The sequence below is a fragment of the Nasonia vitripennis genome, chromosome 4, assembly GCF_009193385.2.
Source record: "Nasonia vitripennis strain AsymCx chromosome 4, Nvit_psr_1.1, whole genome shotgun sequence".
In the NCBI taxonomy this organism is placed as follows: domain Eukaryota; kingdom Metazoa; phylum Arthropoda; class Insecta; order Hymenoptera; family Pteromalidae; genus Nasonia; species Nasonia vitripennis.
Genome location: NC_045760.1, coordinates 9889887 through 9916154, shown reverse-complemented (window position 1 = coordinate 9916154; position 26268 = coordinate 9889887). Strand labels below are relative to the sequence as shown.

The 26268-nt window shown below is 38.7% G+C and overlaps 1 protein-coding gene across 4 annotated transcripts in view; it reads left to right on the top strand.

Annotated features, from left to right (window-relative positions):
* The window catches only part of LOC100119646 (small conductance calcium-activated potassium channel protein), a 152279-nt gene that overhangs the window by 17577 nt on the left and 108434 nt on the right, over nt 1-26268 (top strand). Inside the window, exon 2 of one of the 4 annotated variants that reach the window (XM_031929394.2) lies at nt 11703-11743. The exons of the other annotated variants lie outside the window; for them this stretch is intronic. The gene's annotated coding sequence lies outside the window, so the exon portion shown is untranslated. The remainder of the gene's footprint in view (nt 1-11702; nt 11744-26268) is intronic. 4 annotated transcript variants of the gene reach the window in all.

Genomic DNA, 26268 nt, shown 5'->3' with positions numbered 1-26268 from the left:
CAAACACGTTACTTCAGTAAATAATGAGGATAGTTTAATTTTTAATTTTTAAGTTCTACCGTATCACAATATCGTATAAAATGCAAATTTTGAAAAAACTTTTGTCATGCGATTGATAGAACAAAAGCTATCAAAACTGTACATAACCGTAACGTAGACATCAATAACTGCAATAACAACCCTGACTAACTCATATCGGTCAATTTGCGGTTCCACTACACTCGCGATAACTCAATCATCGCTCAATGATTCAACCCACAACTCTGTGTTCTCTAAATAAATAAGTACAACGGCACCAATCCAACGAAAACTCATCGAAGCAAGGATAATCGATTAACCGGCTATAGTCCAGCCGCTGACCGGTTATTCGCTTAAGGCCTTACAAACGCAGTTTATTAAAGCGATCCAAGCGGGCGTTGATCTCCGGAGCGCATCGCCAAAGTGCCGGCCATAATAATGAGCAAAGGTATATATATAGGCCTCGGGGCCGTTATTCGCTGATTTATTATTAACACTCGTTTTGTGGTGCTCCAAATGAACTAGACGTACCTATATACATGCCCGAAAATCAATGCTGCCTTTGAGGCCTTCGATTTAAATCGCTTGTGCTTATCGAAGTATTAACGAGGGTATTGCAGTTTCGGCGAGCTTTATATAGTAGGGATAAGTGGAATTAATTTTGTGTGATATCAGAAGATAATAAAAAACTATTTTAGGTATTACGATTACGATTTCAGAGGACTGATAAAACAATCTATTAACGACATATCAGTCACGTGCTACACGATGACCAATATCATATGGATTTTTTTTAAAGAAGAGACTTGATTACATCAACCCTCGCACGTAGCACACTTCCAAGCCCATCAAAGAATCGCCCAATTCCAGTAAAACTTTCTCCGAAACTTCCCTCTAAGCCTCAATCTAAAACTTATCGATACAACTCTTGGCCAGAAACTCGTGTTCTTCGTGAGGCGAGCGTGTGCTGCGAACTGATCAAGTAACTCAGGGATATAAGAAGCTTTCTTCCTTGGTACACCTGTGGCACTCGACTACGACCCGAAGCGAAGGTCGTAGTCGAGCTGTTCTCGGGCTAATTATGCGGGAGATCACCGAGGCTGAGGGAGAAGATATGAGTATTTTTGTGTGAGTTGCCAAATTTTCTCTAAGTAATTTTTTTTCCATCCTTCTAGGGGAAACTTTGTGATTGTTTTTTTTTTTTTTTTTTTTTTTGTAGAATTAGCTACATTGGTTTTTTAATTGAAATTGAACTTTAATTTATTTAAAATTCAAGCGTAATATACGATATTTTGAGTATGCTATATATATATATATATATATATATATATATATATATATATATATATATATATATATACATAGGTCAGTAATAATAAATAGCTTATTATACATCCAAAGTAACCTAAGTGCCTAGTTTTTATATGGATACGTTCTTTCCGTTCCTCTAATTGAGAATTATTTATTTTTTATTTCGAGTGCCAAGGATATGAATCTATTTAGTAAATTATAAAATATAAATGAGTTAATTCAACGGAATACGTAAAATTCATTAAAAATAGCCAGAAGTGTGAATGCTTCCACACTGCATTCCTTTCAAATGAGAGTTATACAATCGACAAACAAAACGGCAGAATTTGTTTTCGTTTCGTCAATAGCATGACAAGCGACGGAAAACGTCGTTTTTTTCTCCTCGCGCGGCGCAGAGCATTTGTTTATTTAAAGAAGCTCTTTGGAGCGAGTCCGTAGAAATCTAGTGGAATTTTCGGCTGTTGTTTCCGAGCTGCGAAAGTATTTTCGAATTCCGTGTATATACGTTCGCTGGACAGTTTTCAGTACAAAAGCTGGTGGCTGATTGGTTAGAAAGTTTAAGCTTTCCTATACCTATATACACACTGGCATTTGGTTCTGATTTATCGGGACATTGATGAACTCCCGGTTTAACGTTTAACTTTTCCATTTGCTCTTTTATTAGCAGAGACTGTCACCAAATTCGCTTCTAATTCCTCGCCGTCGGTTTAATTTGCTTTCCGAGTACGGCTGTCACGATACTCCCGTTGTTTCGTTCACAAATTATGTAAATGTTATTACTTTATTATTGCAGTATCCACTTTTGAAAAGACGTACGATCGTACGTCGATAATATGGAGGAATGATAGATAACAAAATAATAGAGTAAATCACAGTATCCCACATCTAAATTTCACACTACAAAATAAATCGTTATCTCACCGTAAAATAAACTATCCCGCAATCCCAGCAGACCTCGACTCCAACAAAGCGGCCATTCACCCCCCCCCCCCCCCATCTCATTACCATTCATTATCCAAATATCCAGTAGCCCATCCTCGTTAAAGCCTCCCTTTCCGATAATTTATCCGAGCAATTAATCAAAAACCCCCGAGAGAGCATCGCTTTTAAAAGAGAAACTCTTCTCTTCTCTGCTCTTTTTTTCCTCTTTCCTCTTCCAAACGGCTGAGTCGCCTTTCTTTCTCGGAGCTTTTATTTTCTCCGCGGCGGCAGCGGCGCCACGTCGTAAGTCATGCGTCAGCGCGCGATCATCCGTTGAAAATGCTAATAACCCCGCAAAGCCTATACTCTCGAGCTTTTGCCGAGGATGTTCAGTGCCACTGCTACACTGGTGCTGTTTCGCTATGCTCGAGCTGCTTTGTTTTCTTTTAATTTCTCGCGACTTATGACTGAGCTCGAGGTTGAACAACTTTTTTTATTGGGTGTATTTTTTTCAATTTGTCAGCCTGACGTCCCTATCTAAGCAGGAGTTCTCGGCTAGTATGAATTTTCGAGGCGGCAATGCATTTTGATATATTTCCAACAAAAATATTTATGCCTGTGGAGTACGCGATGAGAATATTGATCAAAATAATTTTTTTTTTTTTCGAAACGAATGAGAGCTGCAAATTACCACGTCGTATCGGCGTTGACTAGCATCTGGAAATAAAGCGAGCAAAAATGGCATTCGAATTAGAAACATGTGCACACTCGTGTAATGAGTCCGAAAATACTCTCAGGCAGATACTACTTCTGTCATTGGGAAGCTCTTCCGAGATAAATTTTCAGTAGGGAGGGAGACAGCATTAAACTGAAGCCACATGCTGCTGGGGAGAAAACGCTACGTGATTCATGCGGCTTTTTACGAGTGTAATTTTGACGTCTATAAGCTCGAGGTTTGATTTAGATTTTAAAAACATAGTTTATTACGTCGTTGCTATATTATTATCGATGCGCGTTATTTGGGTTAGAACATTTTGTACAAAATATTCTAAGATTCTAACATCTCGAATGATTTATTACTGGTTTTCAAATACACACGTGTAACCTGATACTATTTTTCGTAAAACAAGTATCGCAAAACAATACATCATTCTCATTCCAACGTAACGTACATCAACCTGGTATGGGATAGTTAGGAATGATTAATTCGTCTGCTGCATAATTACGCAACTATTCCCGTAGCAAAGGCCAATTAATCTAACAAACGAAAAAACTTTCGACCCTCATTATACACATCTTAAATATAACCTACTCTAACCGAAGATTCACGATGCACACACTTTTAAATAAAGTATTAGGGATCTTCGTATACCGAAGCCCATCAAAATCACTTCCTTGTCTACCTGATACTAGCCAAAGTCACGCGAGCTTCCCCTCTGCTAGCTATTAAAAACTTAACTTGCTCGGAAGTCTCCAAAAAGAAAAAAGTATCAAGCTGCACCGTCAGGTTATTAAAATGCCGCAGCAGCAATTCCCACGGATAAGTTACACGCGACGAGCGTCGCCAAAAATAGGCCCGAAGTATAAATTCCTGCCGATAGTGCTACTATGCAAACGGCCGATCGCAAAAGTTTATAAGCGGGCAAAAATTACGACGAGCGAGCGGGCAAAGCTTGCCAAGTTTCTGTCTGCGAGCTTGCCAAAGATAAATCAGACTCCAGCGGGCGGACTTTTTAGCGGAGAAAGGGGGGAAAGATGGCGTGTGTGCTTGGTTTGTCTTGTGTACGAGTGTGGCGACGGTGCTTCTCGTAATTTTCTAATGGAAGGTAATTTTTCTTCCGGTTTTGTGCGAGTGGCTCGGGATCTGTGTAGAGAAGAACGAGGTTGAATTATCGGAGTGAGAGAGGCGGTTTGGATCGTTCGTATAATTGCTGTTTGTGTTACTGTGGTAGGATTTGAGCATTAACTTTCTTTAAAGGGAAGTTTTTCGCGGCAGAATTGCCTGGATAAGCTCGAATCAGATTCAATAAACAAGCATCAACAAGAAAAATGCATCGATCAATGTTTGTTGCGTAGATATGATTCTAAAATCGAGTACACATCAGTGCAATCCACAAAAAAAATCACAGCCCCTTAGTTCACGCGATATAAACATAATTTATTCCCTAAAACAAAACGATCGCTGCTAACTACTCTGTAGAACACGTTCTCTAGCGCCATTTTTTATGATCTTCATTTCAAAAGAACATTTCACGCGTTGTCGGATCTCTCTCGCTCTCTCGCAACTTTATGCTAGCGCTCAAGAGAACGAAAAGCTTGCCAGGAATAATTCTTTGCGCCAGAGTCTTTCTCCCTATTCTCTCTCCCTGAACTGTACGGTCCAATTAATGCGACAAGCTAGGCGCGCTCACGGAAAATTCGAAACGACGCGCCGGCGATTCAGCCCGACGGTGCGGCGTGCTCTCGACGTCGACCCTTTAATGCGCATCCGCGAAAGCTTGCGAGCTTCAATAACTGACGGATAATTGGGACCCAGCCATGAATGCATTTGTTTGAGAGCGAGAATTTTTATAATCGTTATTGCAGATATTTTTTTCGTTGTTTTACTTTTTCTTGGTAGCTAGATGAATTTAAATTTTCGAGATTCTATAGGAATGTTTAATTACATAATTTGAATATTAAAACATTGACCGAGATGATTGCTATTGTTAATTTAATGAATATGCTCTTGTCTTTCGACGAATCTATATAATTTGGTGAGCCAGATAGTGTATAAAACACCACCAGGTGGCGTCTTACGCGTGGCGCTATGCTAATGGCAGTAACCTATCAACGAATGAGTGTCCGAGGGTTTATATAAATAGCCCGTCAAAACTAACAAACCGTTCTCTCACCGGCCCGCGGTACAGTATTAATGGTAGAGTCATGCAGTTATAGCATGAGTGGCCCTATTAATTAGAGGGCCTGGCCCAGCCTAAAGCTGGGCCAAAAATTTAATCCAAAATAAATTTCTTTTACAGCTAAGTACCAATTCTCAGAGTTGGTACTTAAACATTACATTCTCGCAAAGCTTGCGGGCCCACATAATTAATTAAAGTTTTGTTACATTCTCTTGGTCGCTCAATCGTTCTAAAATTTCCAGATTATAATTTAAATTACAACATCAATTGCATTTCTACTATTATGCTCTATACGGTAAACACCTACGATCCGTGAAATAAAATATCTTCTCTTCTTTAAGAGACATCTTTTGTGACTTGGCCACTTGTCACAAAAATAATAATAACACGGCGGCAACAAACTTGAGTTCTTCGTGACGCGCTGCTCATTATTCTTAGCTCGAGTACATTGTTGCACGCTTCCACGAAGAGCAAATCGATCAGCCACTTGAGGACTGGCGTAAGAAGCCAAAGCGATACTGAAACTTCGCCCGAACTCATCGAGTCAATAATAAGGCATCGAAAAATCTGAATAAAGCTTCTTGTATTGTTAAGAGCTGCGTGAAATAAAAGTTTCGAACGTAACCTTCTTAAGCTGAGAATCTAGGTTTCGTGCAGAAATGGATGTATGTTTATCCTGATAAAAATGTAAGACTAGGATAGAAGCTGCTGTCCTCGAAAAGTACTTCTTGATTATGTAGGAATTACGTTTATAAACTGCAAGAAGGCGTCGTAATGACTGTAAAAAGAATTTAATAACTGCAAAAAAGTATACCTCTGTTGCTGGGTATTTTAAATTTAACGCCGAGTTTCACGTTTTCAGGGCAACTTCCTCTCGGGCCCTAGCTGTTCTTTTGACAAGGCGCTGCGTTGCTTACTCCTTTTTAAGTGAGCAAGTAAAACTGAAAATCATGTTATTTTCAACGCGAAATTCAATCTGCCGGGTAACAAACAGAAAAACGATGTAAAAGGGCTGTTAAAGTCAATAACATTCATCATTAAATTCTAATACGTAAAACAACAATACAAGGTAAAGTTTAGAGTTCGGAAAATTCCAAAATCAATCTCAAACTTCCACTCAAAGTCTAATTAAAATTCATCAAAATCCAAAAGAAAACTTGCATCAAACTCCGCAACTAATTCATCAAACCCTTTATGCGTCGAGGCATCGTCCTCGCAACGTCAGAACCTCGCGGGAACAAAGGCCATCGGGCTCTGCCTGACGACGCCGCGTAAATAATCACTTTAAATATTAAAAATCAGGTCCTCGCAGTTTACTCCACGGGATCAGGTATACGTCCATGCAACTTTCTCCTGCTTTGTTGTTTATGAATGAGTTCGCGTGTGTGTCAGTAGCTTTTCAGAAAGCTTTTTCAAGAGAGGCTTGAGAGAGTTTGGTGGCGAGTTTAGGGTACAGGGGGCGAGCTATGCATTACGGATTCAACGAGTTGGACGAAATCCAGTAATAATTTAATATGATTAAAGTTTTAGTCATATGGTGTTGCGTTAATTTTGCAGCGAATTTGGCGGTAGGCTTGGGTTAGCGGAAGTTCATTGTTAAGTGCGTAAGACGGAAGTGGACTCAAGGTTTGCATGGGGGTTTTCAAAAAACGTTTTTTTTTCTAAACAAAAACTTCGTAATACATTTTCGTTTCAATGTAGTGACTGCTGATAAAGAAAAAATTGTCATAAAGAAAAAAGAAAAGAGCGAAATAAGATTAGAAGATAAAACGGATTGAAAAAGCAGCCTGACAAATGACCGCAAAATCCTTAATTAAAAGACCTTCGCCGATAAGACTAAAGCAAAAATCTGCAGCTCCTTGAACTGAAAAATCTTTGCACGGCGATAGTCTTAAGATCGGAAAACTTTCGTCATCTCGACAGATGAACTACTCCCTCCCCCAATCCATTCATTCCGATCCAAGCTACCGTCTCCATCCTCTTCCTTAAAGTTCCTGCAGTATCCCGAATAAGAGATTTTTCGAAAGAAGCAAACCTAGCTTTGAAATGTCTCTGCGTCTAAAAACAATTGAAAACCTCTTGACTCGAATTTCATCTGCCATTCGAGACGCGCAAAACCTGTTGGTTTATAACTATGCGAAACCCGTAGCAAACATAACCGTATTCCAGCGCAATCTGCATAAGTAGCAAACATTGTTCGGACTCACGTGTGCGCGACCTTTTCAGACGAATCTCTCTCGCCTTCTCTCGTGATAATGGAACTTCTCCCTCTACGTATACGCCTCGCGTAGAACACCTGTATGCACTCGTACGTCGGGCAAAGTCAATCGGTGAAAGTTCGGCGTTATTAACGTCGATTCTCATACCTTCTCTGCGTGTGCAAAAGCTTCAAACTTTTTGGAAAAGAAACTTTTCTCATTTGAAGTCGCGGGAGCCATTGATCCGAGAAGTCTCTCGCGAGTTCATTAAGAGAGACTCGGTTGAATTAAATATGCCGTCGAGATCGTTTCCATGAGAACGGATTATACTGACTGTTATCCGCAAATTAGCGAGCTTCTTTTTTCTTATTCTTTGAAGTTAATGCGATTGTCGACAGCGTTAAGGCAGCTCTGAGTGACACTACTAGGAGAAATCTATTCCGTTCAACGAAGCGATGAGATTCGGCATTATATTTTCACTTAAGTCTCTCGGGTGATAATGCGACGTGTCAAAATTTCATTATAATTCGCGCGTTAGAAGGATCGATAAAACCGACTACTGCATTGAGTCGGGTCGATTATCAAGAGGATAGCGTGAAATAGCCTGAGGTATTAATCAAACGCAATCTTGTATCGCATTAACGTATACTATACTAATCAAGCTCTTATCCGACAACATCATCTCATTCTATTACAACGAAAAAAATAAACACTATCGCGCGGGCGCGCAGCATTGAAAAGACAACATCGACTGAACAGCCCAACCTACTTTACTTTCTCGACACTAATATACAAAACTATATTATGCTAATGCATCGCTCGTTAAAACTCATAAATATTATGTCAATTTTCGGTTTCACCCTACTTGCTTAATATACAGCCGATCAAATTTGTACTATATACTCTCTCTTATGCACACCAACTATACATTGAACACGTAATACGCTTTTCAAACAAAGCAGAATTCGTTCGCCGCCGTCGCAGTGGCAATATCGTGGCTTTCATCATCGGAATGACACTGGTACACGCGATATGCCCTGCAGGAAAAAAAGTCGCAAGCAAGTAGGTGTATTGGGTGGCGCGTGTCGAGTGGCTGGCAAGAAAACCCGGCGCTTTTTTAATTATAACTTGACAAACAGATCGCGTATCGCAATTATCCGGGGTGTTATTGTTTCTTTGTACTGTTAAGGCGGACCAGCCTTTCGTTACGAGTCTTTTTTTCCATCCAATTAGGTAAAACGGATATAAACAGTGGGTGTACGCGCGTGCGAATGTGTATGTAGACAGGCATGCGAGTTCGCGGATACTTGGGACTCGTATAATGGTTAAATGCATACTTTTTTGTAAATAGGTGATTACAAGGTTCGTGGTTTCAATTAAAGTACCCACAATATTCTTTACGGTATTTATTCATAGGTCCACAATAAAAGCTTGTCCCATAAAAACCACGTAGAAGCGACTTAAGAATACACGTGTAGGACTCGTCATCGAGCGAATTTCGCCCTCGTGGTCCGTATTTTCCTTCAGCTGCGACAAAACAACTGTCAAACACACGGCAACACACACGCAGTCAGCCTCGCAAATCAGGCTGCACCACGATCCGATTTTCATGCCGACAGCGCACATAGTGAACTCCGCCCTCTATACGTACGTGTACAGCGTGTAAGCGCGCGTCCAGTGCATAGCGCGCCAACATCACATATACTCGTCAGTCGTCACGAAACCGACCTCCCCCCCCCCCCCCCACACACACAGCGTTGCCAACAACTCCTGATAAACAACAAACGCGCTAGCACGTTTATAGCGGTACTCGGGTATGTATAGAAACGACCGCATATCCCTCCGCGCGCTGCGGAATTGTCCGTTTTATGGAGAGGGAGAGAGTGCTGCGCGCTGAAATTTTTAAACTCCCAGCTGCATTCTGCATGCATGACTCTCGAGGCGCCGTTTTTTTTTTAAACGTAATTTTCAGAGTGGGAGCTGCAGCTGCCGCTGCATTTTTGACCACAGAGGTGTCGAGTCGAGGTGCATGCGCTTGTATAGGGTTATGGGAGAGTGAGTTTATATAGGGTGATTCGATGGCGCAGTGTATTAGCTTTGGATTAGAGATGAAGATTCATTGGCTGTTGCGCGGGAATAGTGAAAAATACGTCTTTTCGACTGATAAGTATAGATTTCGTGTGCGAATCACGACATCAAAATTTACGCGTGCAGTCGTTACCCGTTTCGCAACTTTACAACAACGTTGGTATGCGAATGGATACAATTGAAAACTATTAAAAAGAAAACGTGGTTTCATATGCGACTCACGCATAAAATCTAAATATCCTGAATACTCTGCGCCAAAGCGAAAAATTTGCGACAGTTGCGCAGAATATCCTCAAACAAAGAGTCGCTCTCCGTATACGAAAGAAAATAGCAGAAAGCTTCACCTCGCCTGACACTTTTATCCAAATTTACGTAAGCCGTAACGCCCCCCCCCCCCCCAACAAAATTGAAACTTCCATGGGCTACAACACCGCATCTGTGTACTCATCTCTGAAAAATCTCGCGTCCATTATATTAAAATAAGCGGACGCGTCTTGAAATTAAAAATTATTCAAGTCTTTCGCAACGAGTAAAACGATAAAGCCGACTGTGACGGATGAATTTTCCCGGGAGATACGAGTTGCGGCGCGCTATTTTCTTGCGTTTCATACAAGTCCTCTCGCTGCTATATAAGACGAATAATTTCATAAAATATCAATGTTTTTATAAATTTTCATCAGTGCGTCTGCCGATCAGAGCACTTTGTGTTGCTCTAGATAGTGCAGAGTTTTACGAAACTTTGATCCTCTTCTGCAGAATCTTCCGGTTATATAGCAAGACGCAATCAATCTAGCTTCGTAGCCGTTATAAACAACAACCTCTCAAGATTATTAATCGCGTAATTAACAATATGTTCTGCAGTACTTAAGTCCTAAATTATATAGGCGCACATATTAGCCTGAGCTCAAAGGACTATTATACTCCGCAGTGTAGCCGGAAATTCATCATCGGAAATTGTACGCGCGCCCCGAATCAGCGCGTAAACTAACTTACTTAGTAAATTTAATATAATATATATTGTATAGTATAATTTAATAAGTATATACAGGCGCGCTACAACGAAACAATTCCAAGAGTGGCAAATCGTCCGACAAACAGGCGCGCGAAAACAAATCCCCAAACTCGCGTACGTTTAATTTCACGTCATATTGTTCCGGACACACGTGGGGGCGCCGGAAAAATCTACTTGTACGTTGTGCTTGACGAAGCGTACAGACGCTCTGTCTGTGTGAGGGAATGTGTTATAAATAAAGTGGAGTCTAAATTGTAATGCTTCGCGGGGGGTGTGTGGTACTGCGCCGGACTACTTTGGGAAGCTTATCGTTTTCGCGTTTGTAATGAGTATTGATTGGATTGAGAGGAAGGACGTTATTAATATACTAATACAAAACAACGAAATAATTTTTATAATATTTATTATTAATTATTGAAACAATAGTTTGGCGAAAGCTACTCACAAATATATATATATATATAATATATATATATATATATAAATATATATATATATATATATAATCAGTGATATGATTGTCATATTGAAGTATACAGTAATATAGCGGTGAGTCATGCAGTTATAGCATGAGCGGCTATCTATTATAATGTAATTGGAGGGCCCGACCTAGCCCTAGAGCTGGGCCAAAAAATTATTAATCCAAAATTAATTTCTTTTATGACTAAGTACCTACGCCATGGTCATTTTGTTTCTGAGTGTATATAAATAAACGCATGTATTTGTTTTGTGTTTGTACCCTGTAACGTATAGAAGGTTGAAATGAATTAAATGAAATGCACAGCAGAGCTAAATGTTCACATTTTGAGCAATTAAAAATCGATTAAATCAATGACTAAACAAACGTATGTCTACAGTAAAACGACGACGCATTTCAAAACGTTCAATATTCAATCACTCATAGCAAAATTGCGGCACATTTCCGTAGCGAAATAAGAAAAAGCTCGACCTTCCTTTTTTCCATTTCAACGAAACAATGCGATAACTACACACGTGTACCGATAAATTACACGCTACGCGGGTCTGCCAATTTCTTTTTTCATATTGCGGTCGTGGCAAGGAATAAAAGACGGCCTGGAAAAAGTCGAAACGGTCGATATAGACATACATGCTATGCGAATACTCAACGTCACATCTGAATTGCACTAATTAATGATTTGAGGTGGAGGCGAATCGAGTGTGTGGTGTTGAATGGCGAATTCGAGGCCGATGATTAAGCCGTCGAACTAATTTTTCTTTCTTTTTATGTTTCAGGTGAGGAACAGTTCTTATTTGTTTTCCACGGTATATAGTACGTAAGTTTGATCGCGCCTTTTTCGTATTTCGTTATATATTTATCATTATTATAGAAATCTCGAAATTATAAGAAAATTCGAGAAATTCCCAATTTTGCTCTAATTAAACTAACCGTCGAACCAAATCCACTTTTCGAATAATTTGATTGTCACCTACCCACAGGAAACAATTGGAGAGTAAAAATAAAAATACTTTGAATCTAAAGCAAAAAATAAACTGTTCAAATCCGAGAGATTTTTGCGCTTCACTATAGGTCGGAGCAATGAGGTTTTAGTTATCCAATGCCACACGAGGCGCATGCATATAGTTTTGAACGCACGCCTTGGCAACTTTTCAGATAGAGTAGAGCTATAATACTCTTCAATTCGCGCTCGGCTATTAAATCAAACTCTGCACGCTGTCGGCTTCTTTCATTTCTCGTGTTCCGCTCTCTAATCTGTGCTACTTGTACTATGTACCTGGTGAATTGACGGGCAAACACCTGCGGATCTTTTTTTTTTTAATCAATGTACTGGTAGAAAGTTTGTTCGCTTGGGCAACGCGGCGTTGTTTGCTGAGGGATACAAAGAGAAAAGACGGAATAAAAACTTGTTTGTTAGATGTGGTGATGTTTCTTATGAAAAGTGAATAATAAGCAATTATTAAATCTATGATAATGCGTTACTATAGTCCTCAAAATAATATGCAGTTAGTTTAACAATAGTACATTGTAAAACAAGGGGCGAAAATGTGCTTTTCCAAGCGAGGATGATGATTGAGCACGAGTGGTAGTCGAGGGCGCCGTAGGCGCCCGAGACGGACACGAGTGTTCAAACATCATCCGAGTCTCGAAAAGCACATTCGCCCCTCGTTGTTCACCGTGCTTTTTATAACAAGTGTATAAGGAAGACCATTTTGGTCGCCTATGAAATGGATCGAGAATGGAGTTTTTCGAGTCGTCCACTACGGTGGGCGTGTATAGATTCATATATATGTGTATATATATATATATATATATATATATATATATATACATAATTATTTTATTTATTTAACTATATTTTTAGTAAAGCTTTTAAAATTTAGTAAATCAAAATTTTAATAAACTGCAAATATTGCAAAATTTTGAGAATTTTGATAATTTGAAAATTTGAAAATTTTGGCAAATTTGAACATTTTAAGAAATTTTGAAAATTTTGAAAAATTTTGATTTGGAAAATTGTTTCAACAGTTTTTAACGATTTAAAGCTTTAGTAAGGAGATGAACAAAAAAAATGAATCGAGTGGACCGAAAATGGTAGTTTTCGCCTCTAGAGGCGAAAACTACCATTTTCGGTCCGCTCGATTTCCGATTCTCCGATTATTGTAGGCTCGTTCTACCTATATAGGGGGCGAAAATGGATTAATTGATACATGTATTGTGATCAGGGACTCTCGCTCTACTTGTTGTGTGACGCTCGGAAAACCCCATTTTCGGCCCGTGTTTTATGCACGTGTTATAAAAAATATTTTATCAGATTGACAAGTTGCAAGTTGTGAATATTATATTTATATATCTAACGCTTATTATTCCACCTCTCGCCTAAACCTTCTCGAAACGGAAAACCTTAACACCCGACATTAACGTTTATCCAACTTTTTCTCCTCGTCGTATTCACCGTCCGTATGTATGTTCTGAAAACTCAACGGCGCACAGTGGGAGAAAATGGACAAAATTCGAGCCACGCGTCATTTTTAATCGTAGAGCCATGATTTTTTTTAAACTCTTTAAAAAAGCATCAAGTTTAAGCTACAGGTGCGGAAATTCTTGTATCACCTTCCCCTAAACCCATGTGACCCCTAGAAGCCACCCGTACCAAACCACAAGCAGTCTAACTCATCTATCCCAGGGAACAGCGAGTTAAATCGCTTTATTTTTTCTTAAAATAATTAAGACACACACCATAAGCCAGCTAATAACCTAAATACCTCCCCCTAACCCGCTTAACCCCTAGAAACCACCCATACCAAACCACAAGCAGGCTAACTAGCCTAACCCTGGGAACAGCGAGTTAAATCGCTTAATTTTTTCTTAAAATAATTAAGACACACACCATAAGCCAGCTAACCACCTAACCACTCACCCCCTACCCCTAGAAACCACCCCTACCAAACCACAAGCAGGCTAACTAACATAACCCTGGGAACAGAAAGTTAAATCGCTTTATTTTTTCTAAATATAATAAAAACCCACTCCACAGGCCAGACCGGAAACACGCAGAATCGTATAACCACGTAATTCAAGACATTATTACAAGTAAATTAGTCACATTATTTGTTAGCTGTAATTGTTGAATGAACTGCTATTAGTCATCTGCGTTGAAACAGATTTAATCCCCTTTACCACGTCAAGGTTGTCATTTAGCCATTGAAAAATCGTATGATCAAGATTTGTATGTATTATACTATAATCTAATAAATTCAAAAATAAACATTTAACCATCAAACACTCGTATGATCAATAGATTTAATTATATTAAATTATACTATAATATAATAAATTCGAGAAATCTTCAAAAAAATTCTGATAGAATTTCAACGTATTTTTTTATTTAATCTAAGAACTTTTTCTTCAGTAAATTTTTTTCTAAAGTCTATCATTTTCAAGTAAATAATTCTGGAAATTTTTCACGATATTCCCGTGTTAGCCGCCATTTTATGTGCTTTTACCTTTTTTTTTCAAAAATTAAACTGTGACACTGAAGTTTAAGTCTCGAGGACACGATTTCTTCGCTCTAAACATTAAATCTTAAATGATTTCAAGGTGAAAAATCGACATGAATAAATATTTTGTTTTTTAAACCATGTTTTATTGCTTGTTGTTTGGTAGGGGTGATTTCTAGGGGTTAAGCGGGTTAGGGGGAGGTATTTAGGTTATTAGCTGGCTTATGGTGTGCGGCTTAATTATTTTAAGAAAAAATTAAGCGATTTAACTCGCTGTTCCCAGGGTTAGGCTAGTTAGCCTGCTTGTGGTTTGGTATGGGTGGTTTCTAGGGGTTAAGCGGGTTAGGGGGAGGTATTTAGGTTATTAGCTGGCTTATGGTGTGTGGCTTAATTATTTTAAGAAAAAATAAAGCGATTTAACTAGCTGTTCCCTGGGATAGATGAGTTAGACTGCTTGTGGTTTGGTACGGGTGGCTTCTAGGGGTCACATGGGTTTAGGGGAAGGTTATACAATAATTTCCGCACCTGTAGCTTAAACTTGATGCTTTTTTAAAGAGTTTAAAAAAATCATGGCTCTACGATTAAAAATGACGCGTGGCTCGAATTTTGTCCATTTCTCCCACTGTGTGGCGACGCTTAACTGGTTCGCGTATGTAAATGGGAGAGCAGCTCACGGAAGCAGAAAATTTTTCTCGATTCACCCCCCGTCGCGTTAAAAGAACGAGAACTCTCGTTGCGATGAAAACGGAACTTCGTGTGTATTACCGGAAAATGAATGAATTTGTATTTTGAGGCCATTATGTCAGCGACGTTATGTATACACGAGAGTTTGGAGAAAAACTTTAAAACGTCGAGTCCGATTCACGGAAATAGCGTGCATTTCTTAAAGAAAATGGTTCTTAAAGAATTTCAGCGCTAAAGAAGGCGACTCTGAATTTATATTCTGAATAGAGAGTAAATAGGCCAATTCCTCGTGTCATTCATAACGTTTACCTCCTCATGACTCGTTGAAAAAATCGCCTTTGTATATATGTCGCGTATACATAAACATTGGGCACGTGTGTGTATACATTCGAGGCGGAGAAAACCTGAAAATCCGAGCTCCTGTAGCGCAGAAAATCAATAGGATATATCCCGCTGAAAACACGTATAGTCAGGGTTTATCCGATCTCTATAGACCGGAAAAGAGATGTGTGATGTGAGATGTGAGATGAAACTGTGCGCATTGTTTCGCTTACGAAAATTTCGAAAACGCGAAGCAAATCTTTGACGTGCTATATTTTATTCATCGTTAGGTGCAACCCTTATCAGAATAGCTTACAATGAAGAATCTTGTGTACCGCGATTGCTTAAGAAAGATTCATATCTGCGCTGCATGGTCGGCTAAAAAGAATAGCTCACGCGTAATATGGAGAGATAGAGAGATAGAAAAAAGCTCGTTCCAAAGCTCGATCGCGTACAGCTATATATGCGTTCGCTATTACGTTTGAACGCGCGACTGAGTAATTTGCGGCTACCTGCTATAGAAATGCGGGAGAAGGATAGAATATATTTTTAATTGGAGAAAAGGGTGGAGAGTGTAATTGAATAATATCGATTAAAATGGATTTGAGAAAGTAGGTTTTTCTGATTTTTCTTGTTCACGCACTCAGGAGTTAAAACAGTTTTATTTTTAACATTATGTTTATAATACAACTGAAAAACCATAAAATCCATTTTGTTATCTTCGTTCGACTCTAATAAGTAAATACCAATAATTCATTGTATAAGCAAAACCTACTCTTATCAAAACTCACGAATAATTTCCCTGAAAATTAATTGAAAATCAATCCAGCTATATACGTGAGTCGCAAAAGTTCTTAGTCAATTTAAACTATTAAAACCCTCGCTCGATCACTCGCCACTAAAATAATCCAGCGAAAATGAACTTTTAATCGACCCTCTCTTATCTTAAATAAACTAATTCTTTGGCTACACTCGATCCTTCAGCGATCAATCATTCTCTACTCACATCTCCATTTCAGTACGATTCAAAAGCAGTTCGCACACCAATCGGTCATAATACTACTCTCGTGGATCGAGGACGTCGGAACGGAGCTTAATTTTTTTCTCGCCTAAAAGAGTTGTAATATAATAGACGAAGGAATTTAGGGGAAGACTCTATCTTAGTTTTTACGTAACGCTTTGGTATATTTTGCGAACGAGGAAAGAGCGATTGTGCGGCGGGATCAGTGATAGATTTTGCAAATATCGTACATTATTATAAACAAATGATCATTCATTTTCTATTGGTATAAATAATTCTTTGAAAGATGGAAAAATCAATATTTTTAAAATTTAACTGTCGGATGTAAAAAGACAAGTTTATTCTATATTCAAAAAATGCTACGAAAAAGTAGCATGACTCAATCCTCTTACCCACGCTGTAATCCGAAATCTTTGCTCGCAGAGCCGAAAAAAAATTGTTGTGTATAAACATTTTCGAATACAATCTTGATCCCTCTATTTTTTTTTTATTTTTAGAAAAATATTTTAGTTTAACGTTTCATAATAAAAACTAGCGCGCCACGCGCGGCCTTACGGCCGCGTTGGCTCGCCGCCTTGCGTCGCTTCGCGTTTTGCGCATAAAGCACGACCGCTGACGCTCGCGCTTCGCGTTCGTAATGCCTGTCGGTGCTTATACAATATTATCCTGTTTTTTTTTTTCAATATTGTTGTCAAAGTTTTGATTGGTATTCTTCTGGCGGTCATCAACACTATCATCAAAACTACTGGAAAATTAGTAACTTTGTATTTGTATCAATTATTTATTTTTGTTTGTAGATATTCTTAAAATATATCTTATTTTAATTTTATTCTATTGTAATTTCAGATAAATAATAACACTTTTGTATCGCAATTTTCAAGAGGAAGTAAACATAAGGATGATATTTCGTTTGTAGGATTTCAATTAGAATATTAGAAAATTGATTGTTTAGGTATTTAGCATAGTTTAGAGGGATGTAGTAAGCTACTTTTCTTCAATCTAAGCAATTTTCTTTATTGAGTTTAGGTTTTTCTAGTTCAGTAAATACACTTGAATTTTGAAAGTGAATTGTACTGATTCAGCTTAAAAGATTTAATTAATATAGCGTACGTCGTTATATGATGCCAAGTTACACGGATTGTATTCGGCGATTACGTATTTCCTAAATTATGCATTTTTTATAATTTAATTAAAAAAGTGGTTTAATTTTGTATATATGTATGAGATAAATGAGTAATGAGATATGAGATAAATCCGTAATGTTTTATGGCAAATAATTGGTTTTTTAGCTGTAAAAAATCGATTTTGGGCTGTAAACTCGAATTCTAAGCATTTTCATGATTTGATGTTAATGGGAAAAAGTTGTATTTTTCAAAGGTCTATAACTTTTCTATTTAACTTTTTTTGTAGAATGCTTAGAATTCGACTTAGAGCTAAAAAACCGTTTTTCGCGATTTTTGGAGGTGACCGTATTATGGGTATACGTGCAGGATCAAGCCCAAAATAAATCTGTCAGCTTAGTATTACGAGGGGAGTTCGCACACAAATTTTTAGCCCTATTGATTAAACTCTTTCCGAGATAATCGCATCACAGAAAAATTTTTATTAAAAAAACGCTTAAAAATCGAACAAATTATGCCCGCATTTCAAAACGACGTAGAGGATCGGGATAAAAAAAATAGTTTTTTAGCTTTTGCAAAAGGAGACTTCTCCTAAAATTTCAGCCCGATCGATCGAAAATTGCGTGAGATATCGCATCTCACACATTTTTCGCACACGAAACTATAAGGCACTTCCGTGTCGCGTTCGTGCCTAAAAAGTACATCTGATGCAGAAACACAAGTTGAATATGCCAGGATGTTTATAGTAAGTTTCGCTATAGCGCCAGGACGTTATTTATAATAACGTTCTCGGCGACGATTTCTTTGACTTACAATTCTCATGCTCGGAGTCCAGGTATACGGCAAACTCCTTTGCCTTTGCAGCTAAAGTACTTGCACTCCTAGCTCAATATGACCTCCTAGCTTCTTGTAAACTTTTATTTTTTCCCGCTTGATGCGTTTTATAAACTCGAAAATAATTAAAAACTTTTTTACATACAGACGCTTGTAAATAAATTTAGTTTCTTCCATCGCAGCAATAAAAACCAAAGCTGTCGGAATGTGTGCCAAAAAAGGCGCTCTATCACCTCACACCACCGCAAACGATCGTGTCCTCCCGAAACCTCATTTCGCGAAAACAGTAGCAGTAGTAGTAGTAGCAATTTCTATTTCCTCGTGCTTTTTCTCTCATTGGCCGATATACTTCGCCCCGTCAGGCCTTTTTTTACTCTCTTCGAAGGTGCCTATTGCGTTTAGAGTCGACACGACGCGCTCATCTCTTGCGAATGAGCGGAATGACCTTTGCATTTTTTCCCATTCAAAACTATAGTGAATTCAACTTAAACTTAATAAAATTATATTTTCTGCATTTTGATGCTAGACTTGTAATAAAATATTTGATTTGTATCTCGAGCACGAATTTTTTATTAGGAGAAGGAACATGATTAACATATCCCGCTTTAAGCTTCTTCCCTGCAGCAGTGCGAACTTTAGTTCGCATACCCTATAGCTATTTCTTTGCATAATTCGATTTTTCAAATCTTTTCATTCCGCGACACTGCAAAGCTCATTTGAATAATTGAAAATCAAAACATTCCGTAGAGGCATCACGTATTCATGTTCTACGAAGTCCATTCGCGTTTTCAGCAACGAGGAAATTTTTATCTTTTTTTATTGAATGTACACGAATAAATGTTTGCTCGTTCCAGAAAAACTCGGTTCAATTACCTCATTAATAAATCACACTCTAACAACGGAGAGAAAAAAAGCACACGCACAAAAGCGTCACGAAATCAGGCCAACAGACACGAGTGCGCTGTCGAAAAGGCGATGGACGACAAGCCCGACGACTCAATTGCGCACAACTCCTCATACTATACCTGCAGAAATACTCGCTCAGAAGCAGCTGTCCCACTTACAAGGTTAACCAAGAATAGCGGAGCTCCTCGCAATTACGCCGAGGCCCGAGCCCGCGACAGCGTGTCAGGAGAGTCAATCGCTCCGATTGTCGACGCGTAATGAGGAACGACACATACGTGTTGGATGAGTTTTATGGATTCGATTTTTTCTTGTTCGAGGGACGGGATTGACTGTAATGAGCTAAGGGTATGCTTATAGAACGTTAGATTTTTGACTAATTTTTTACGAGCTCTGAAGTTCCGAGTGGAAAAATAAATCTTTCAATTTTCAATCGTTTAGAAAATTAGTTTAGGATTTGACAGGAAATGACAACTTCCTGTCTCTTGGACGAAGACTTACGGAAAAGTAAATTTTCAACTTTCGCTTGGGAAAGTTCTTAATTGAATAAACGTTGCCTGTACACACGATACTTGTTAACTCGAAAAAAGGAAAATTTTTAATCTTCACTTCACTATGATTTATTTATGAGACCAAAGTAGCTCTACTACAGAGAGAATATTGATTACTTTCGGAACTTTTTCATAGGTGATTGATAAAAATTACCAACGCCAAACTCTAGTGACTCTTAAGTCCATATCCCTTAAAAGTCTGCATTTTTCGCGTTAAAAGACAAACGTCTGTATTATTTGATAGACTTAACGGATGCATGTATAATATTATAATAATTCGATAAAGATGATCGGAAAAATTTAAATGCTCGTCAACTCTCCAATTTGCCGTTACATTGCCCACGTCTACTCAACTAGTGCCCCGTGCATGATTAACAACCAAGCGTGCAATCGATCCCTTTCGTCACGGATATAATCCCAATTATTTTTCCAATCCGGCCCTCCATAAATTGAATTCGACCAGTGACTCTCTACTGGAAAAGCATCCTGAAAGACAAACGCAAGTATAAGAATCTATAGCGCACCTCGATCCCAATAAATAATCAAAGCCGCAATACAGCAGCGGATCCCCAAGAGATCGCCTTGAGGCGTAAAATTCTTCGCGAGAGAAAGAGGAAGAGAACCCCTGAGGAACGTTATCGGTTCGCTCTCCCGGAAGATTCGCGTCGCAACGAAAGCAGGGATGGGGATAACAAAGGTTTATATTTTGGCTGGTCTGCTGCTGTTGCTTCTGCCACTGCTCGTTGTGGCAGTTCGTGTGTGAAGATCGAAATTGAAGGGGGGGGGGGAGAGATAGGCGGAAATATGGTGGACATGGGATTGAACCTTTGATTCTTGGCTTTAGTGGAAAATAAGGATTTGTAGCTTGGGTGCGTTGGTTTTCTTAGTACTATAATAAAATAGGCGTTAAAATAATAATGATAAAAATAACTTTTGAAATTTACAGTTTTTCACGTACAAATCCATTTCAATCTGTGATTTCCAACCACTCGGAAAGCGCAGACAATGAAAAGTTCGATATTTCTTTCAGCTAGTACTTACCTGCTCTCGAGCAAACGAAAAAAGAAAAACCGAATTAAAAGATTAATCGAGCGAAGCCATATAGATCTTTGAGAACGAGAAAAACCGAGATGAACGTCTAGTAAATTGAATTATTCGTCGTGCATACACATGAACGTATAATCCGTGACCAGAAGAGAGATAAGGTCTTTCTATCGCGTGCGCGAAAAAAGTCTCTCTCTCTTTCTCCCTTGCGCTTGTCTTATCGCGCGCTAGATGAAACTGGGGAAAAATTTTCGCGGACGCCCGAGATGTTGTACGCTTCATTATTCACGCAGAGCAAAGTTGGGGTGAGAGAAAGTAAATAAAACAGTGGTTTTATTGATCAGATTATCATAAGAATGATGAGAACTGACAAGTCACGTAAAATGTTACCAATAATTATATATGATTCGAAGTTAGTTCAGTATGGAAATAATATAATATCTACTTGAAATTCAAATCTAAAGCTGTTCTTTCGCAAATGCATCTGCATAACTGAACTGGCTTCAGCCAGAATAATTGCATTTTTAGAATTGGTAATAAAGCTAAAATTACGAAATTATTTAATACACTTAAATTATTACTGCAAATTCTGAATAAATTTAATAAAATCGTGTATGCAGAGGAGTTAAAAATGTATAATTTGTTCGCTAAACCATAAATAAATATATATTAAACGTACATTGGCTTCGTATGAATACAATACAAAATTAAATGCTACTTTTTGATAACCCCACTAAAAAGTCATGACTCGTTTCCCTATAGGCGCACTCGCTTTTTAAAAATCTTTTTCGCAGCTTGCAATCATTCCGATCTCCATCATTTGCCCATTTCGATTACCTATCCGTCAAAGTCCGCTTTCTACCACCAAATTTTCTTGCTATATCTTCCTTTTTCACGTTAAAACTATAATATTTTCCGCGGCCGCCAAAAAGTTCCGACTTTTTGATATAGCTGTCGACGTGCAACAGCCCGGAAAACTCTCGAAACGAGCGCGGATTATATTACCAGCGGATATACTGCAGCGAGTGGATTATGTATGGAAACGAGAGAAAAAGCTCGCGTCAATCAATCTTGGATTGGCGCCCCTTGTTTCCAGGAGAGAAATGAATCTGCCTGAAAATTGCGAGGATGAGAGCAAGATAACTACTTTTTTCGCTTTATTAAGAACAGCCTCGATGATGCTAGCGGTGAGAATTAGATCATTATTTTAATGAATTAATTAATTTTAATTAAGTATACAAAGTATCGGCTTGATTGTGAGTAAGATTAATTAATTTTTTTTTTTAATTTGTTTCTTGTATCTTCAAACCGTATTCTTGATAAAAAATTCAAACTTTTTACGCTGATTAAAATTAGTTGATCCTTTTCAAATTCAATAGTACTACTACTACACGTTTTTAAATTGGCAAAAATTCAAACCCTGCATTTTTATATGGATTTAGGATGATTCGCAATTTTATAATAGTGAATATTCCATCCAAACACGTTAGCGAGATTAATAATACTTCAAACTAGAAACTCAATAGGGTGCAGAATGCTCGCGATACCCAGTCTCCACCCACGATCATAATTACTGCCTTGCATGCGTACTGTTGCGCACACATGTACGCCTTGAACAATGAAAATCGCCAGCGGTTGTATATCAATCGCGCAGTCTCGCTTGTGTACGTACCATTGCCCCTCAACTTTCAACATTAGCTAATGAAATTGTACAAAGTAGCGGGCATTGGGCTACGCCAGAGCCAAACAGTTTCGCGAAACTTGCGCCATTAATTTGGCCTCACGAGAGTCGAGCTTTACAATTAAAGCAAAATATGCACTGCTGCGCCGTCTGCCAGTGACGACGACTACAACGACCAAGGTGTGTGTATGCGTGCGTTATTCCATTCGGGAAAGGCCGTTTTATGTGTGCTCACTCGCTCAATAAGATCTATCATGCGCGCGAGGCTATCCTTTCAGAAGCGTATCTCGACCGAGCTTATGGTCGCTATCAAAGTGGGTCAGGAGATATACGTGAGGATTTTTTTACGGCGATTTTGAAATTTCAAATTATTGAGCGAGGGAAAAATGCTATTTAATTTTAAATATGGGCCCTTTAAATATGCATCAAAAGGTATTATATGACTAGCCATATTACAGTAAACAGATATCGCGCGAAATCGCGATTCGCCGATTAATGTTTTACGGTGTTCAGAAAGGGGTCAAGCTTTAAAAGCTATAAAATTACTGAATCGCTGCTATAGAATAGCCAATTTAACCTTCGTTGCTATAGCCGTTTGATTGTGTGTGTGTCTGCTGTACTCTCTATACAAAATAGAATACCAAAAGATATTTGTTTGACAAGTAGTATACTAATACTACGATTATCGATAATTAGTCAAATAATAATGTTGATTTCCAAAAGTTCTAAATTCCAACCATTTTTTTCGACAAGAAAATCGACCATAAAAAACGCGAAAAAAATTTCTCTCCCCATCAAGCCTCTCAGTATATATCTCGAAAATCTCATCGCGTCCAAACAAACAACACCGCGCGGCCTTCAATGTCACTACACACTTTTTCTGGATCTCCATCTCTCCGTGCATTGCATCAACGCTGGATCCTACTCTCTCTCTCTCTCTCTCTCTCTCTCTCTCTCTCTCTCTCTCTCTCTCTCTCTTTTCTCTCCAATATCGCTAGCAGCACAGCTCCGCATTGCAGCGGCCGGTAACAGCCGTGGCCCCTGACTATTTTCGTCAAGAGCAGCAGCAACAGCAGCGACGACGGCGTCATCCGCGTAAAAGCTGTGTCTTGGCCGTTTCTTTCTGTTTTCTCTCTTTTTCCCTTCTAGCGTAGATACTTGCGTCAAGATCGCGAGAAAAATGTTCGTTTCCTTTTGCGCGAGTTTTTCTGTGTGTGTGTGTATATGTTGGTTCCAAGTGTGAAATGAGAAAGCGGCGATGTGTCGCATTACAGAGAGATGACGTGGTCCACTTGTAGACCTATGGAATCTCATTGTTTTCCGGTACTCAGGTACATACGCGCGTTTGTCGGGCAACGAGCCTTCAAATTTTTTCCTTTGATGTGCTACCTAGAGTTCTGCTAATTAATCGTGCTTTGTTTCTCTGAGAAAATTCATGCTTCGTACAAATAGTGAGTAATTCCGAATCGCGATATTTAAACTGAAAAATACCAATTATTTTCTAAATTAGCACAGCGTCGGAACATTTTCTCGAATTCAGTTCGCTGGAAAGGCTCTTGACCAATCAATCATCTCTACCTATTAGGAAGAAAAATATCGACAGATGCATTTTTTTTTCTCGAAACCAGCCGATCAACCTGTTATTTCGAATCCTTATCCATTCGTACCAAGCAACGAATAAAACGATATTCTTTATACTTCACACGACACGCGCACGTCCACGTAATAGTCAAGCCAATTACTGAGAGAGCTCGCTGGTAATGACTCGAGCCAACAGTCAGTCCAAGTTAGCAAACACTGTGCACGGTAACGAGCTTTCAAGCTCTGTCTTTTTAAAAGAGGCCTTTCCATGTCTCTGGCCTTTCCATGGCTGTGTCGTCATCTCCAAGGTGAGACGGTGAAAGAAGCTGAGAAAAAGATGTATAGCGGTGTCTGCAGCATCTTTTCAAAGAAAGCTTGCAAGCTCGAGCTCGAGCCTCCGGTCTTTTCTGCTTCTCGACACTTGCCCTCGTCTTCGGTATACTGTGATTGCATTATCCCTATGTACGCCTGACTGCGTCTCTTCTTTCGTGTTTAATTCTTTTTGGTACAGGATTTTTCGGGGCTGGTAACCGAACGACGGATTGTGGAGCCGCGCATTATTGCTTCAAGATTTTTTTGTTCGGGACAGTTGAGTGTATGCGCGTTATTGCGCGGTTCGATTGATTCCGAGCTAAGCGCTCGAGTAAATCGCCACAGGTTTTCGGTTTGCTCGATTTCAAAGAAAGAAGTTGTATAAAATATTGATTGAAACAACAAATAATGTTGTTCGTGCAACTTCAATAACACGAAGAAAACGTTCTTTTCGGAGCCAGTAAAATCCTGATCGGAAAGGGAATTGTGTCGGCAACACTTTTCATCATACCTTCGTCATATCTCCTCTTACTACTGCTCATATGGGCTTTTACGAGCAATGAAAGCTTTAACGAAACTCGGGAAACATCTTTTATAAACAATAAGTTCGCACCTCGCGTTCACACCTACAAATCAACTTGTGCGTAACGGGAAAATCTGCGCGAGCAAAAAAATATCGCGAGTAACGGTCCGATAAATCGGGATTAAAATTCATAAGCCAATACGACACGCAAAGCACCGGTCCGTGTGATATAGATAACCGCTTCCATTTATTAACATTTCGCTCGCGATCCATCAATGAAAGTTAATCTGCTGCCGCGTGTGCTAGTGCTACACGGCTTGTTTTTTGGCTTTGTTGTCGGGCTCGGGTTATCTTGATTTCATTTTTCCGGGAAGCGTTGATATAGAGTTCGAATTTTGATGAACGAGATTGCCATCGCGCTAACGTTTTAAGCGATCCGAGAGGAGATTATGGGAGTGGAGGATATTTCAACGAAGTTGAGTTTCGATTGAAAATAATGTAAAAGAGTTAATTATTAGGCCGGTTTACTATTTGTACGACAGATAGTAATATTAAGACAATCTGTCGTACAAATAAGGAAATCGACATTTTCACAATAAAATCTGTCGTACAAATAAGTATTGACAGCGTTAATGTGTTAGTTATATCGATTCAATAAATTATATGCATTAATAATATAGATAAAACAATACTTGATACGCAAGTAATGAAATTCTAACCTATAACACACGACACGTCAAAAACGCTAGGGAATATTTGATGAACTGTGTTGGAGTGCCGCACTTGCAACCTCCTTCAGACCAATAATAGCATTCTTCATGGCATGGCACCAGTGTTCCCAAAAGTGGCAGAATAGAAGGCGGTAAATTTGAATAGTTTTAAAATCGAAAAAAAATTAATTGCTTTAATTAGATTTTGAATATCGGGCAATTAATAAGGTACTAAAAGAATAAAAGTTACTGTAAAAAAATAATTTTTTAAGTTTAATAACAGTTATAAACATTCATTGAACTTTTTACGTACTTTTACCCGAATCGCATTATTCAAATCGTAAAAAATTTTAATTTCGGTATTACGGGTGGTTGAAAACGATTAAGTGATAAACTTATATGGAAAAATAAATCTAAAACCGAAATGAATAAACCCATTTAACCTACGCTCTCCGAGCTCAATAAATTATTTAAACTACATATCGGCACATTGAAGGCGAGCAATAAAGCGAGTATAAAATCAAAAACCAAAGCGCTTGAACCCAACTACACCACG